This window comes from Hypomesus nipponensis, chromosome 20 (assembly GCF_054491055.1).
Source record: "Hypomesus nipponensis isolate SF chromosome 20, ASM5449105v1, whole genome shotgun sequence".
NCBI classification, from domain to species: Eukaryota; Metazoa; Chordata; class Actinopteri; order Osmeriformes; family Osmeridae; genus Hypomesus; species Hypomesus nipponensis.
Genome location: NC_140380.1, coordinates 102,501 through 107,500, shown reverse-complemented (window position 1 = coordinate 107,500; position 5,000 = coordinate 102,501). Strand labels below are relative to the sequence as shown.

Below are 5,000 nucleotides of genomic sequence, written 5' to 3'. Positions count from 1 at the left end.
GTACTAACCAGGCCCAACCCTGCTTAGCTTCCGAGATCAGACGAGATCGGGCGTTGCCAGGCTGGTATGGCCGTACGAAATAAGTTGACAACCATAGGCTACTTATCCATATACAGATTTAGCAATTGACAATGCAAGGTGGTCTCTCTCTCTCTCTCGTGTCAAAATGAAAACAGCTTCCAGCCCCTTTCATGAAGGACTACTTGTGCATATTGCAAGATTTCAGTTTCTAAGTGAATGAGCAAAAGAGCATACAGCACCAGGTATTCCCAGGCGGTCTCCCATCCAAGTACTAACCAGGCCCGACCATGCTTAGCTTCCGAGATCAGACGAGATCGGGCGTTGCCAGGCTGGTATAGCCGTACAAAATAAGTTGACAACCATAGGCTACTTATCCATATACAGATTTAGCAATTGACAATGCAAGGTGGTCTCTCTCTCTCTCTCTCTCTCTCGTGTCAAAATGAAAACAGCTTCCAGCCCCTTTCATGAAGGACTACTTGTGCATATTGCAAGATTTCAGTTTCTAAGTGAATGAGCAAAAGAGCATACAGCACCTGGTATTCCCAGGCGGTCTCCCATCCAAGTACTAACCAGGCCCGACCCTGCTTAGCTCCGAGATCAGACGAGATCGGGCGTTGCCAGGCTGGTATGGCCGTACGAAATAAGTTGACAACCATAGGCTACTTATCCATATACAGATTTAGCAATTGACAATGCAAGGTGGTCTCTCTCGTGTCAAAATGAAAACAGCTTCCAGCCCCTTTCATGAAGGACTACTTGTGCATATTGCAAGATTTCAGTTTCTAAGTGAATGAGCAAAAGAGCATACAGCACCTGGTATTCCCAGGCGGTCTCCCATCCAAGTACTAACCAGGCCCGACCCTGCTTAGCTTCCGAGATCAGACGAGATCGGGCGTTGCCAGGCTGGTATGGCCGTACGAAATAAGTTGACAACCATAGGCTACTTATCCATATACAGATTTAGCAATTGACAATGCAAGGTAGTCTCTCTCTCTCTCTCTCTCTCTCTCTCGTGTCAAAATGAAAACAGCTTCCAGCCCCTTTCATGAAGGACTACTTGTGCATATTGCAAGATGTCAGTTTCTAAGTGAATGAGCAAAAGAGCATACAGCACCTGGTATTCCCAGGCGGTCTCCCATCCAAGTACTAACCAGGCCCGACCCTGCTTAGCTTCCGAGATCAGACGAGATCGGGCGTTGCCAGGCTGGTATGGCCGTACGAAATAAGTTGACAACCATAGGCTACTTATCCATATACAGATTTAGCAATTGACAATGCAAGGTAGTCTCTCTCTCTCTCTCTCTCTCTCGTGTCAAAATGAAAACAGCTTCCAGCCCCTTTCATGAAGGACTACTTGTGCATATTGCAAGATGTCAGTTTCTAAGTGAATGAGCAAAAGAGCATACAGCACCTGGTATTCCCAGGCGGTCTCCCATCCAAGTACTAACCAGGCCCGACCCTGCTTAGCTTCCGAGATCAGACGAGATCAGGCGTTGCCAGGCTGGTATGGCCGTACGAAATAAGTTGACAACCATAGGCTACTTATCCATATACAGATTTAGCAATTGACAATGCAAGGTGGTCTCTCTCTCTCTCTCTCGTGTCAAAATGAAAACAGCTTCCAGCCCCTTTCATGAAGGACTACTTGTGCATATTGCAAGATTTCAGTTTCTAAGTGAATGAGCAAAAGAGCATACAGCACCTGGTATTCCCAGGCGGTCTCCCATCCAAGTACTAACCAGGCCCGACCCTGCTTAGCTTCCGAGATCAGACGAGATCGGGCGTTGCCAGGCTGGTATGGCCGTACGAAATAAGTTGACAACCATAGGCTACTTATCCATATACAGATTTAGCAATTGACAATGCAAGGTAGTCTCTCTCTCTCTCTCTCTCTCTCTCTCTCTCTCGTGTCAAAATGAAAACAGCTTCCAGCCCCTTTCATGAAGGACTACTTGTGCATATTGCAAGATGTCAGTTTCTAAGTGAATGAGCAAAAGAGCATACAGCACCTGGTATTCCCAGGCGGTCTCCCATCCAAGTACTAACCAGGCCCGACCCTGCTTAGCTTCCGAGATCAGACGTGATCGGGCGTTGCCAGGCTGGTATGGCCGTACGAAATAAGTTGACAACCATAGGCTACTTATCCATATACAGATTTAGCAATTGACAATGCAAGGTGGTCTCTCTCTCTCTCTCTCTCTCTCTCTCTCTCTCTCGTGTCAAAATGAAAACAGCTTCCAGCCCCTTTCATGAAGGACTACTTGTGCATATTGCAAGATGTCAGTTTCTAAGTTAATGAGCAAAAGAGCATACAGCACCTGGTATTCCCAGGCGGTCTCCCATCCAAGTACTAACCAGGCCCGACCCTGCTTAGCTTCCGAGATCAGACGTGATCGGGCGTTGCCAGGCTGGTATGGCCGTACGAAATAAGTTGACAACCATAGGCTACTTATCCATATACAGATTTAGCAATTGACAATGCAAGGTGGTCTCTCTCTCTCTCTCTCTCTCTCTCTCTCTCTCGTGTCAAAATGAAAACAGCTTCCAGCCCCTTTCATGAAGGACTACTTGTGCATATTGCAAGATGTCAGTTTCTAAGTGAATGAGCAAAAGAGCATACAGCACCTGGTATTCCCAGGCGGTCTCCCATCCAAGTACTAACCAGGCCCGACCCTGCTTAGCTTCCGAGATCAGACGAGATCGGGCGTTGCCAGGCTGGTATGGCCGTACGAAATAAGTTGACAACCATAGGTTACTTATCCATATACAGATTTAGCAATTGACAATGCAAGGTAGTCTCTCTCTCTCTCTCTCTCTCTCGTGTCAAAATGAAAACAGCTTCCAGCCCCTTTAATGAAGGACTACTTGTGCATATTGCAAGATGTCAGTTTCTAAGTGAATGAGCAAAAGAGCATACAGCACCTGGTATTCCCAGGCGGTCTCCCATCCAAGTACTAACCAGGCCCGACCCTGCTTAGCTTCCGAGATCAGACGAGATCGGGCGTTGCCAGGCTGGTATGGCCGTACGAAATAAGTTGACAACCATAGGCTACTTATCCATATACAGATTTAGCAATTGACAATGCAAGGTGGTCTCTCTCTCTCTCTCTCGTGTCAAAATGAAAACAGCTTCCAGCCCCTTTCATGAAGGACTACTTGTGCATATTGCAAGATTTCAGTTTCTAAGTGAATGAGCAAAAGAGCATACAGCACCTGGTATTCCCAGGCGGTCTCCCATCCAAGTACTAACCAGGCCCGACCCTGCTTAGCTTCCGAGATCAGACGTGATCGGGCGTTGCCAGGCTGGTATGGCCGTACGAAATAAGTTGACAACCATAGGCTACTTATCCATATACAGATTTAGCAATTGACAATGCAAGGTGGTCTCTCTCTCTCTCTCTCTCTCGTGTCAAAATGAAAACAGCTTCCAGCCCCTTTCATGAAGGACTACTTGTGCATATTGCAAGATGTCAGTTTCTAAGTGAATGAGCAAAAGAGCATACAGCACCTGGTATTCCCAGGCGGTCTCCCATCCAAGTACTAACCAGGCCCGACCCTGCTTAGCTTCCGAGATCAGACGTGATCGGGCGTTGCCAGGCTGGTATGGCCGTACGAAATAAGTTGACAACCATAGGCTACTTATCCATATACAGATTTAGCAATTGACAATGCAAGGTGGTCTCTCTCTCTCTCTCTCTCTCTCTCTCTCTCTCTCTCGTGTCAAAATGAAAACAGCTTCCAGCCCCTTTCATGAAGGACTACTTGTGCATATTGCAAGATGTCAGTTTCTAAGTGAATGAGCAAAAGAGCATACAGCACCTGGTATTCCCAGGCGGTCTCCCATCCAAGTACTAACCAGGCCCGACCCTGCTTAGCTTCCGAGATCAGACGTGATCGGGCGTTGCCAGGCTGGTATGGCCGTACGAAATAAGTTGACTACCATAGGCTACTTATCCATATACAGATTTAGCAATTGACAATGCAAGGTAGTCTCTCTCTCTCTCTCTCTCTCTCTCTCTCTCTCTCGTGTCAAAATGAAAACAGCTTCCAGCCCCTTTCATGAAGGACTACTTGTGCATATTGCAAGATGTCAGTTTCTAAGTGAATGAGCAAAAGAGCATACAGCACCTGGTATTCCCAGGCGGTCTCCCATCCAAGTACTAACCAGGCCCGACCCTGCTTAGCTTCCGAGATCAGACGAGATCGGGCGTGGCCAGGCTGGTATGGCCGTACGAAATAAGTTGACAACCATAGGCTACTTATCCATATACAGATTTAGCAATTGACAATGCAAGGTGGTCTCTCTCTCTCTCTCTCTCGTGTCAAAATGAAAACAGCTTCCAGCCCCTTTCATGAAGGACTACTTGTGCATATTGCAAGATGTCAGTTTCTAAGTGAATGAGCAAAAGAGCATACAGCACCTGGTATTCCCAGGCGGTCTCCCATCCAAGTACTAACCAGGCCCGACCCTGCTTAGCTTCCGAGATCAGACGTGATCGGGCGTTGCCAGGCTGGTATGGCCGTACGAAATAAGTTGACAACCATAGGCTACTTATCCATATACAGATTTAGCAATTGACAATGCAAGGTGGTCTCTCTCTCTCTCTCTCTCTCTCTCTCTCGTGTCAAAATGAAAACAGCTTCCAGCCCCTTTCATGAAGGACTACTTGTGCATATTGCAAGATGTCAGTTTCTAAGTGAATGAGCAAAAGAGCATACAGCACCTGGTATTCCCAGGCGGTCTCCCATCCAAGTACTAACCAGGCCCGACCCTGCTTAGCTTCCGAGATCAGACGTGATCGGGCGTTGCCAGGCTGGTATGGCCGTACGAAATAAGTTGACAACCATAGGCTACTTATCCATATACAGATTTAGCAATTGACAATGCAAGGTAGTCTCTCTCTCTCTCTCTCTCTCTCTCTCTCTCTCTCTCTCTCTCTCTCTCTCTCTCTCTCTCTCGTGTCAAAATGAAAACA

The 5,000-nt window shown here is 47.2% G+C and overlaps 15 non-coding genes and 2 pseudogenes across 15 annotated transcripts in view; all 17 read right to left on the bottom strand.

Moving 5' to 3' along the window:
• The window catches only part of LOC146238498 (5S ribosomal RNA), a 119-nt gene extending 41 nt beyond the window's left edge, over positions 1–78 (bottom strand). Inside the window, exon 1 of the ribosomal RNA XR_014736354.1 lies at positions 1–78. This exon is cut by the window's left edge and continues 41 nt beyond it. This is a non-coding gene — a ribosomal RNA (5S ribosomal RNA).
• Positions 79–248: 170 nt separating this feature from the next.
• On the bottom strand, positions 249–367 carry LOC146238497 (5S ribosomal RNA; annotated as a pseudogene).
• A 178-nt stretch (positions 368–545) lies between these two features.
• LOC146238496 (5S ribosomal RNA) lies at positions 546–663 on the bottom strand (annotated as a pseudogene).
• A 162-nt stretch (positions 664–825) lies between these two features.
• LOC146238495 (5S ribosomal RNA) lies at positions 826–944 on the bottom strand. The gene has a single exon (XR_014735185.1). It is a non-coding gene; the product is annotated as a 5S ribosomal RNA (ribosomal RNA).
• Positions 945–1,126: 182 nt separating this feature from the next.
• On the bottom strand, positions 1,127–1,245 carry LOC146238494 (5S ribosomal RNA). The gene has a single exon (XR_014735184.1). It is a non-coding gene; the product is annotated as a 5S ribosomal RNA (ribosomal RNA).
• Positions 1,246–1,423: 178 nt separating this feature from the next.
• LOC146238493 (5S ribosomal RNA) lies at positions 1,424–1,542 on the bottom strand. Its single transcript, XR_014739984.1, has one exon. It is a non-coding gene; the product is annotated as a 5S ribosomal RNA (ribosomal RNA).
• A 172-nt stretch (positions 1,543–1,714) lies between these two features.
• On the bottom strand, positions 1,715–1,833 carry LOC146238492 (5S ribosomal RNA). Its single transcript, XR_014735183.1, has one exon. It is a non-coding gene; the product is annotated as a 5S ribosomal RNA (ribosomal RNA).
• A 188-nt stretch (positions 1,834–2,021) lies between these two features.
• LOC146238491 (5S ribosomal RNA) lies at positions 2,022–2,140 on the bottom strand. The gene has a single exon (XR_014738789.1). It is a non-coding gene; the product is annotated as a 5S ribosomal RNA (ribosomal RNA).
• A 190-nt stretch (positions 2,141–2,330) lies between these two features.
• Positions 2,331–2,449, bottom strand: LOC146238490 (5S ribosomal RNA). Its single transcript, XR_014738787.1, has one exon. It is a non-coding gene; the product is annotated as a 5S ribosomal RNA (ribosomal RNA).
• A 188-nt stretch (positions 2,450–2,637) lies between these two features.
• Positions 2,638–2,756, bottom strand: LOC146238489 (5S ribosomal RNA). Its single transcript, XR_014735182.1, has one exon. It is a non-coding gene; the product is annotated as a 5S ribosomal RNA (ribosomal RNA).
• A 178-nt stretch (positions 2,757–2,934) lies between these two features.
• On the bottom strand, positions 2,935–3,053 carry LOC146238488 (5S ribosomal RNA). The gene has a single exon (XR_014735181.1). It is a non-coding gene; the product is annotated as a 5S ribosomal RNA (ribosomal RNA).
• Positions 3,054–3,225: 172 nt separating this feature from the next.
• On the bottom strand, positions 3,226–3,344 carry LOC146238487 (5S ribosomal RNA). The gene has a single exon (XR_014738786.1). It is a non-coding gene; the product is annotated as a 5S ribosomal RNA (ribosomal RNA).
• Positions 3,345–3,520: 176 nt separating this feature from the next.
• LOC146238486 (5S ribosomal RNA) lies at positions 3,521–3,639 on the bottom strand. Its single transcript, XR_014738785.1, has one exon. It is a non-coding gene; the product is annotated as a 5S ribosomal RNA (ribosomal RNA).
• Positions 3,640–3,831: 192 nt separating this feature from the next.
• LOC146238485 (5S ribosomal RNA) lies at positions 3,832–3,950 on the bottom strand. Its single transcript, XR_014738784.1, has one exon. It is a non-coding gene; the product is annotated as a 5S ribosomal RNA (ribosomal RNA).
• Positions 3,951–4,140: 190 nt separating this feature from the next.
• On the bottom strand, positions 4,141–4,259 carry LOC146238484 (5S ribosomal RNA). The gene has a single exon (XR_014739348.1). It is a non-coding gene; the product is annotated as a 5S ribosomal RNA (ribosomal RNA).
• A 174-nt stretch (positions 4,260–4,433) lies between these two features.
• Positions 4,434–4,552, bottom strand: LOC146238483 (5S ribosomal RNA). The gene has a single exon (XR_014738783.1). It is a non-coding gene; the product is annotated as a 5S ribosomal RNA (ribosomal RNA).
• Positions 4,553–4,736: 184 nt separating this feature from the next.
• On the bottom strand, positions 4,737–4,855 carry LOC146238482 (5S ribosomal RNA). Its single transcript, XR_014738782.1, has one exon. It is a non-coding gene; the product is annotated as a 5S ribosomal RNA (ribosomal RNA).
• Positions 4,856–5,000: the final 145 nt, after the last annotated feature.